Source organism: Triticum dicoccoides, chromosome 1A (assembly GCF_002162155.2).
Source record: "Triticum dicoccoides isolate Atlit2015 ecotype Zavitan chromosome 1A, WEW_v2.0, whole genome shotgun sequence".
NCBI lineage: Eukaryota > Viridiplantae > Streptophyta > Magnoliopsida > Poales > Poaceae > Triticum > Triticum dicoccoides.
This window is the reverse complement of record NC_041380.1, coordinates 578219052-578229324: the sequence shown is the minus strand read 5'-3', so window position 1 is coordinate 578229324 and position 10273 is coordinate 578219052. Positions and strand designations below refer to the sequence as shown.

At 47.5% G+C, this 10273-nt stretch overlaps 1 pseudogene; it reads right to left on the bottom strand.

Moving 5' to 3' along the window:
- Positions 1 to 570: 570 nt before the first annotated feature.
- Positions 571 to 2163, bottom strand: LOC119340797 (annotated as a pseudogene).
- Positions 2164 to 10273: the final 8110 nt, after the last annotated feature.

The window sequence follows — 10273 nt, the reverse complement described above, 5'->3', positions numbered from 1 at the left end:
AATATACATGACCATATTTTATTTACATTAAAGAAATGACTGTTGTTTCCACACTTACACATACTCCCGAGTTGTTCCTAAATATGAGTCTTTTTAGAGATTCCAATGTGGAATACATATGAAGCAAAATGAGTGAATCTACACTTTAAAATAGATCTATATACATCCATATGTAATCCGTATTAAAATCTCTAAAAGACCGGCTCATCATGGAAATTAGAAAGAAACAGAGAAGATGTTTAGGGGACAAGGTTGTATGACCGGCTCATGTATCACTATCCGTGCACGATTCTGAACCAGTCCACGCACAAATACAGTATCTGTTTTGTGGGCCGACATTGAGGTAGATTGCACCGGAGAAAAGAAAATTGAAAGTGTTTAACGTACAAGAGATACCTATTTTGCACAGTATTTGTGGTGGCTATATATAGAACCTTGTATCTGTATTTTATGATCTGAATACCAATACAACATGAAGTTTATTCCTCGAACAAAGATAATGTCCTCGCACTTGCGAGTTGCGAGGGCCACTATGCTAGTTTACATATAACCATGAACGTGAAAATTCATCTACAAGTGTTGTTCAGTTTGCACGCTGGGCTTTCGATCGGGGCACAAGGCGCGGGCTTCATGACGACAGTGAACTCCGGTTTCTCAGCCAAGTCAACCTCCTGCCCGGCCGCTTCCTTCCACTCGAATTCTCTCACCATGTTGGCCACCAAGTAGAGCAGGTGAAGCATGGCGATGTTCAGACCTGCGCAGACCCTCCGGTCGACGCCGAACGGCATCATTCTGATCTCCGTGCTGCCGCCTGTCACGTCCAACCCTCTGCCTGCTGCTAAGAACCGCTCCGGAATGAACTCCATCGGCTTCTTCCACTCCCGCTCGTCCCTGCCCATCTCAGCCACCATGAAGTTCACCGTGGCACCCTTGGGGATGAGATACCCGCCGACCTCCACGTCCTCTGCTGCCATGTGTGGCACCACGGAGTGCCCAGGCGGGTGCTTCTGCAAGCCCTCTAGCACCACCGCCTTCAGGTAAGGCATGCTCTGGATGTCTTCCTCGGAGACCTCTTCCTGGTCGTCTCTCGTCGTCGCTTTGATCTCCTCGTAGAGCTTCTCCTGGATGGCCTGGTTTCTCACCAGCTCGGACATGATCCACTGCAGCGCGGTGGAGGACTGGAGGTGGTGTCGGTCCCGGCGGTGAGGAACTCCGAGCAGAGGTTGACAATCTCGTCGTCGGTGAGTGGGCGGTCTCCCTCCTCGTGGAGCTTGAGGTCGAACAAGGTGTCCACGTATGAGTGCTCCAACGTGGTTTCCGATTTGCTCAGCCCGCCGCGTTTCATGTAGTACTCCCTGCGTGCGTCGATCAGCGGCAGGAATAGCTCTTTCTGCCGCCGCTGCAGGGAAAGTGACGTCCGGACGCGCCCGCGCAAGAGGTGCTCGGCGACCGATGGGAGGAAGGCGAAAACGGACATCTTGTCGAACATGTGTCGCAGCTGCTCGCGCTGCGCGTCGGCGATGGCGCTCACCCCGTCCTCGTCGAGCCTCTCGCCGAAGCACATGAGCGAGAGGAGGCAGAAGACAGCGTACTGAAACGTGGCCATGACCGGGGCAGGCGCCTCGCCGCCGTCGTCAGACCGGCACCGCAGCTTCTCGACGAGCATGCGTCGTGCCCAGAAGCGCGCGGGCGTGAACAGGCGGGCGCGCGACGGGTGAAGCGTCTCGGCGACGAGGTTGCGGCGCAGGAGGCGCCACAGCGGCCCGTAGCCGGAGTGGGTCACCGAGCACTTGTCGGTTGTCGCTCTCGCCGAGGAGCCTGGCCGATGCGAGGTTGGGGCGGTCGGCCAGCGCGGCCCCACGCTCGACGAGCGCCGTGTGACGGTGTGAGCGAGGCGGCGGTCGGCGACGAAGATGGCCAGCCGCGCGCGACCCCACCCGCAGCGATGGGGCCGTACCACCATAGCAGGCTCCGGAGCAAGGGCTCTCCCTCAGCCGGCGAGCTCTTCAGCCCCAGCCACGCCGCGCTGAAGGGCAGCAGCAGGGACGGCGGGCCCGGCGGGAGGCGCTTGCCATCGGCGTGAACGCGGCAGAGACGGAGCAAGAGGAGGGTGAAGAGGATCGTGCTCGTGATAAGGAAGAACAAGCAGTGCTTCGTTGCCATGGTGCTATAGCTGCTCTAGCTGTGGAGCAAAGTCGGCAGGTGGCTGCCATTTTTATAGCTAGGTCTCGCTCGCCTGCGGCCGTGCATGGGAAGGAAGAACGTACGTGAGGGCTGGGTCTGGCGCACACCGAATTTTTTTTTTTTGAGGGTGCGCACACCGAATTAATGTAGACGTGGAAGAATCTACTATCTACTACCACTATAAAAAGAAAGAGATGGGTAGATTCAAATAACCAGAACCGTCTATCTATTAGATTCAAGGGTCTAAAACACCTCTATGTTTAACACAACAAGCCACGCCGCGCCATCGATCGCTAATCCTACCCGCCCCTTCTCAAAAAGAAAAGAAAAACGCTCCCCACCCCACGCCCTGCCCCTCGCTCCTGAAACCGCACAGCCCCGCCGCCCCCATCCCCCCGCGCGCACGACTCCTCGCCGCCTCTCGCTTCCTCGCCGCCCCTCGCTGCCGGGCTTGCAGCTCGCTTGGCCCGCATGGCCCTGCCGCCTCTCCCATGCCCAGCGAGCGGTTGAACTAGACAAGAGGAGAGCTGCGGCAAGCGCCATGGTGCCGATCCGGCCACCCCCACCCTTGCTTACACCGGATCCGTCTCTCTCTAACCCATCTCCTGGTCCGATCCAATGGCGACCGCACTTCATCGACCTCAGGACGTCGCGAGGTCCTAGCGGCGGCGGCAGGCACCACACGGGGAGTGGAAAGATGGGGCAGCGGCGGCGTGCCAGAGTCTCTTGGGATCCCGTCCCCTGTCGTAATCGAATCACAGCCACAACCGGCGAGGCTTCAGTTAACATTCCCAACTTCTTGGCCAATACAACGATAATCAGGTATCTATGAATCATCAAACTGAAGTTGGCTTCTTCATCTGTATTTCTATTGTATTAGATGCAGATATTTAGACATTTGCTTTAGTTTTTACAAACTGAAGAATGTGGACTGATGCTTTAGATATTTAGGCATTCAATTGCCAAATTTGGTGTTGTCCGATTTCTGTTTGCACATAAATATTCAGTGCATGAGAAGCATGTATTGTGGCATTTCCTTCTGTCAATATTCAGTCTGAACCAATTAGGCAAACAGTTCGTGCTAATTTCTATTCATATGTGGTCTCTATGTATAGAGGCTCCAAGAAAGAAGGATGGGTGTGTAATACGTAATCATGTCTTGGTTCATTCTTTTCCACTTAAAAAATATTTTAAGGAATAATATGCCTGCTTAGAAGCTGGGGACCCATGAGTGTTACTGTGCAATTCCAGCTTCCAGATTATAATGAGGATCATGGAGCTGTAGATAAAATGCAATGACTTACAATAATGTCTACTGACTTGGCAAGAGGTTTCTTATCAAACTATTCACATCTTATTTATATTTTCCATGCTATTTGAAGGTGAATAATTATCTTTCAGAATTGTGTACATTTGGTAAACTATTGTCGTTCCTACTTTCAGTTTATGTAGAGAAATTATTTTATGACACTACATCATTCAGGGAGAACATACACACAATTGTGACGAAAAAGCACACACACATTTCAAAATCTAACTTTGACCATCAATTTAACAAACCAAATGTGGGTTATACTTAATACAGGTTATTATACCGTTGAGCTCATATTTGAGAAAAAAATAGTACTACCTTCGTGCAGAAATACTTATCGCTCAAATGGATGTATCTAAACATATTTCAGTGCTAGATACATCCGTTCGAGCGACATGAATTTCCGGAGGAGGGAGTAGTATAATTTTCAAGTCACATAAGTTGCGCTTTGAGATAGGATAAAATAAGCAGACTTGGTCTCTCCCTACTCCATGTTAAAGAACTCTTATTCAGCTGATTCCCTGCTTAATGCTTGTGTTTCGTACATTCATTTAAGGAGTTGCCTCTTCATAAAAATAAGTGTTCTGTCTTTTGGGTTCTACATGTCACATTGGTTTAATCTCTGTGGGGCAGAATAAATCTTGTATGTTTTACATGTGGGCTGATACACAGAAGTCATTTTCACATCTTTATTCTGGCAAGCTTTACTATTATAACTTGATAGCATGTGAAATTTTGGATAATTGCATCGCCTCACCCCGCTCCACTCCATGCCAGCCCAACAGTCATGTTATTGAACACTGGAGAGAAACCGAGCACCACTTTTCACTTGAATTAGAAACGCCAAAGGTCTGGGATTATGCTCGTGGCGGCTACGTCCATCATGTATTATGTCCAAAGCAGATGCCATCTGTTGATATGTAATGGTGGTGCAATAATGGATGAAGCTCTATTGAACATGAAAGTTAAGAGGTAATCTATGGTATGTTTCTGTGCATTTTCTTTTACAAATCTGCTCCTTCTCTTCTTTTAGATTGTCGGAGAGTACAATGATCTGATCGACGTTTATTATCAGCTTATAAGTTCATTGTGACACTGGTTTTGAGATAATGTACTACCGACATAAGTCACTTCTGCTAGAAATCAAATAGAATTAATTATAAGTTTCTACTACTGCATGATACGCTCTGAACGTTACACCAAAGCTTGATAAGTGCACTGAAGAGAAACATTTTCTTGATGAAGTTGTTCCGTTTTTTAACTTCTGTAGGCATAAAGAAAATCTGGACACTTTGGTTTAGCAGTGAAGTTGTTTCATGCCATTGTAATTTATATTAGTGGTTTTGAAAAAACAAAGTTGCATGTGCTGGCTAATTCTGCATGTGTGCATTTTCTTGTAACTTCTATGCCTTTCTTTTTTGCTCTTTTAGGAAAACCATAGGATGATTTCAAATCACCATGGGTTGAAAGAGCAGTTGGCTATCACGCCATGGCCGTTTCTGTGGACGTGACTTGGAGCGTCAGAAGGTTTTCGCTATGTTTGATCTGATTTCCTTTCAAATTGAAATGTGGTTTTTTTCTTTATCCGAGTAAGCGATTTTCGTTAGCGAAGTTGGTGACTCAAAATGGAAGAAAACATGGTAGGCAGTGTGATGATTGATTTTTGGTTTTCGTGTTGGGGTGACATGATTGACGTTGGTATCATTGGGCCAGCCTTTGGTTCTTCCAAAAAATGGAGCGATCCTGGTTTAGTATTCCTGTATTTTCTAAGATGTGAAGTCCTGTATATTCTTGAGGTTTTATCCATTAGAACATTGATTGATATCCTTGGGCAAGTGCGTATAATTTTGTTTATTTACAGTGGGATTCAGGTGAGAGCGCGATAAATATACCATTCCATCTGATTAGTTTCATGCCTCCCTGTCAGAGATTAGAGGCAAAAATCACTGATTGATGATAACATTTGGAGCTGTTGGTTTTTCGCCGGTTTGTCTGCGTTATGATTTTGGGTAGTTTGTTTGCACACTGAAATCTGGTATATGAATAATTGTAATGAAATTATATCAGAGATTCAGAGCTGCCTAATTTATAGCATAGAGCCATTAGATGCCATATCCTGGAATTTAACTAATGTCCTTGACTTTTGAGTGTGTTTCCAGGTGACAATTGGAAAGAAATTGACCGTCGATGTTCATTTTAGTTAGGTTTGTTAATAAGTTGAGGGTGTGTAAGGGGTTAGATGAAGTATGCCATATTTCAAAAATGGTAACTCCCAATTAAAAAGATTTTCACTGTGTTCTTGGAAACTTGCTGAACGTACTGAAGGATTTTCCTCTTATCAAGTGAATACTGAAATTGACACTCTATTGTAGCAATCCTGGTGGCTGCAACTTTGCATATATAGTATGCTGAGTCCTGGATTCCTGGTATAACAGTCCATATTTACTCTTTCACTTTTGGTGATAAGATACTCTATTTATCGTTCTAGAGCTAATAAACTTGTCATTGTTTGGTGATTAGCTTATGCTTGCCATTTTTTGTCATCACTCATTAGTTAGTTTGTCCTCTTAGGAGAACTTGTGATATGAAGTTCAATACGAAGCAGAGCAAAAGATAGATAGATAACATGAGCTAACATTTGATTGATGTACTATCAGGTGTCAAGATCCATTGGTGATATTTACTTGAAGAAGCCGGAGTACAACATGGACCGAATATTTCGGAAAATTGGCCTTGTTATTGCATTGAAGAGGCTAGCTCTTACCACTGAACCACAAATTCATGTTCGCGAGCTCAAACCAATTGACCACTTTCTGATATTTGCCTACGATGGTCTTTGAGAGCATCTCAGCGAGGCTGCTGCTGTGCAAATTGTCTTCAAGAACCCGAGAATGGTAAGTTCTAATATATCGGTACCATTTGACCATCCCACCATGGGGGTTTTATTCTACATATGAATGACCTGTTAGACAGATGAAATAACGCCAAGGTTGTGTGAAATAATTTGTGCAAGGTATAGCAAACCGATTAGTCCAGGTTGCCTTGAAAGAGGCCATGAAGACGATAGAGCGGGGTGTGTCGCGCCATTTCCACGACGACGTCAATGTCATTTTGTGTACCTCGACAGGCAAGGGGGTCGCCATCAGACCAGGGTCATGGACTCGAGCAGCAACAACACCAGTGCTCCCGTCGACATCTACTCCTACAGCTCCTTCCAATCTGTGCAGCCACGACAGGCTTACCATAACCCCGGTTAGTAGTTTTTCTCTTGCACAGTGCTAATTATAAAATGGTATGGAAAGTTAAAATTCATCTTAAGATGATGATTTTTCTGTGGCAACTTCTCTGAAATGAAGTCCTAACAAGAGATATTATCAAGAGAAAAAAAAGTGGCCTGGTGACAATATATGTTCTTTATGACCGAGAGGAATGGGCGCAACACCTGTTCTTTTCATGCTCTATTGCTAGAGTGGTTTTGCTTGTTGTTGGATCAGTTTCTGGGACTGAGTGCTGCCCCAATAGTATTTGATAATTCCACTCTTGGTGTTATGCTTATTTCCCGGTTGGGTTGGCTTATATTCAGGACTATTTGCTTGGCTCGTAACAGAGCAACCTTCGAAAAGAAGATGATCAAGTCTCCTTTTAAAATTGTTTTCGCCACCTGTTCTATCTTGGTGTATTGAGCAGGTCTTCAGAAGGGAGATAGTGCGAAGGAGATGATGTAGGGAGCAGAGCTGCTCAAGATCAATGCCGCCAACATACTGAGGCTTTGTCAAGGACCGATTGGACGAACTTTTGGATGAAGATGATGCATGGTTAATGCTTGTAGTACATGCATGCAACACACTGTTTTGGCTTGGTTTGCATTTGATTGGCAAATTTGTGTTTTTTTTTCAGGGCAAAGTTATTGGTTTTATTACCATGGTAACCTTCAGACCTTGATGCAAACGACAAGTGCCCCGATTCGTTACCCCAATGCAGTTTCCGTATGCGTCACGTTACCCCGTTACTTGAAAATATCTCTCTCGGAGATAGTCCGTTCACTCATCATTGATGACAAATATGTTCACTGAATTTGTACTTTTGAGTTACATTTTTATTACAACAATGTTCACTATTAGTATATTTTTGTTCATTTTATTGATATATTATTTTTCTAAAATGTATGATGATTTTATTCACATGGTACTACGTGCATTGCATCGTGCACGCTAACTAGTGTGAGAAGTACAATTGCGAATAACTAAACTCAAAAACAAATGGATGTGAATACACCGTGGGTGTGCCACTGCCACGTACTACGTACCTACACTACCAGAATATCCGCTTACGCCGACGGCCTCATCTATGCCGACGGGTGCTGTCGGCATAGATAGGCCTATCCCGACGGCCCAGGCCAGGCCGTAGGCGTAGAAACGCCGTCGGCATACGTCTATCTATGCCAATGGGGCCGTCGGCATAGATAAGGCCGTCGGGACCGCTAGAGGTACGCCGTTACTGATTGGCAAATTTGTGTTTTTTTCTCAGGGCAAAGTTATTGGTTTTATTACCATGGTAACCTTCAGACCTTGATGCAAACGACAAGTGCCCTGATTCGTTACCCCAATGCAGTTTCTGTATGCGTCACGTTACCCCGTTACTTGAAAATATCTCTCTCGGAGATAGTCCGTTCACTCATCATTGATGACAAATATGTTCACTGAATTTGTACTTTTGAGTTACATTTTTATTACAACAATGTTCACTATTAGTATATTTTTGTTCATTTTATTGATATTTTTTTTCTAAAATGTATGATGATTTTATTCACATGGTACTACGTGCGTTGCATCGTGCACGCTAACTAGTGTGAGAAGTACAATCGCGAATAACTAAACTAAAAAACAAATGGATGTGAATACACCGTGGGTGTGCCACTGCCACGTACTACGTACCTACACTACCAGAATATCCGCTTACGCCGATGACCTCATCTATGCCGACGGGTGCCGTCGGCATAGATAGGCCTATCCCGACGGCCCAGGCCAGGCCGTAGGCGTAGAAACACCGTCGGCATACGTCTATCTATGCCGATGGGGCCGTCGGCATAGATAAGGCCGTCGGGACCGCTAGAGGTACGCCTATGGGGCCCGTCGGCATAGCCCGGGAGATAACGGCGGTCGTTTGACGGCGTCAAAACTACACCGACGGGGAGGTAACGGCGGCCGTCGGCATAGATTTGCTGACATCACCGATCCACATCGTCGACACGTCACGATCCGAGGGAGTGGGGGCCCGTTGTGTGGCAGAGATGTGCCTACGGTGAAGCCGTCGGCATAGACCTGGCGTGCCATGTCATCGATCCGCGTGCGGTGCCACGTCATCGATCCGTGGGATTGTACCTCCTGTGCGCAGCTATGCCGCCGTCGGCATATATTTATTTTTAAAATTTTTCTATTTTTACTTTATGTTTTTTTATTTTTTTTATTTTACCACAAGATAAATGTGCCTCTCTAAACAAAAAAACATATCCCGATGGTATATCGATTGCCCCCCTCACGGACGTCGCTGTCGCCGTGTGACGGAGGGGGGAAACGGTCGACACGGAGGGAATCTGGTTAGTGGGGGGATTTGGGGTGTAGCTATGCCACCGAAACATCGCACGGGTCCCGATGCATATGTGAAAGTGTTCAGGCATGCGTAGACGCCCGTCTTGGGGCTCCGCGGTGTGGCCCCCTGCATATGTGAAAGTGTTTGCCTTGTTTCAGCTGCCCGCATTCATGCCACTGTAGAGCGCGTCGCTCCATATTGAAGGCGGCTAAGGGCGACGTGACCTCTCTCAGCCTCCGTCATTGAAGCGGCGCTCACGCCGGCCGTCTTTGGCGTCCGCGCATGTTCAATGCCGGAGACACATGACTGGACGGGACGGGAGGGATATATACCACACCCGTTCAATGCCTCGTCAGTCCGTATGTCGCCATTAAGCAGGCTCGCCAGCCGAGAAACCCACTCAGGCGCCGTGCATTGGCGCACCCGGACGCCTCGCCTCACCAAAATCCACTGTTTTAAAGGTGGCCACACTCGGCTAACTCCACACCACAACACAAGATGCTCCCCATCCTCCTCCCTTGCACTGCAACCACCATGACTTTAGGCGGCGAAACTCTGTGAGAGAGCCTTTCCATGGAGATGAAGCACGCCATGACCGCCCTTGCCGCTGCCTGCCAGAGCCGCCGTGCCAGGTAGATCGAGGTCGGCTTGCCGGCCAGCTCGCTCGAGCTCTCCGATGATGAGGAGGACGAGACCATGATGGAGACAGGCTCCGACGACACCGCCCCGGTTCCCGTGCCTCCTGTGGACGCCGGCTTCAACATGGAGCAGGCGCACTACAACGCCGCCATGGAGGATGTGCAGCCAGCGCCAGCGCCTTTGTTGGTGTTCCAACAGGTGTAGGAGGAACAGCTGTACAACCTATTCCTCCTAAAGCAGCACCGGCTGGCCGAGGGCCAGATCTACGGCAAGCTTGCGAGTGAGGAGGGTGTGGCGGCCATGGCCGTGGCGAACCCCTATTTCGTCGGGGAGCGGCGTGCCATATACGATGTCGTCCATGCTCAAGCCGCCGCTCGCGAGAAAGGGGCGGGTTTTTTTTCTTCTAAATGTTTGAAATGTAATGAAAATCCGTCGTGTTTGCATGAAATCTGGTCCTGTTACACAAATTTCACCTGGTTTGTTGAAAGGGAGTTTGAAATATATGCGGCTATGGTTGGATGGCGGCCTGATGCATCTGTGTCCGCAGAA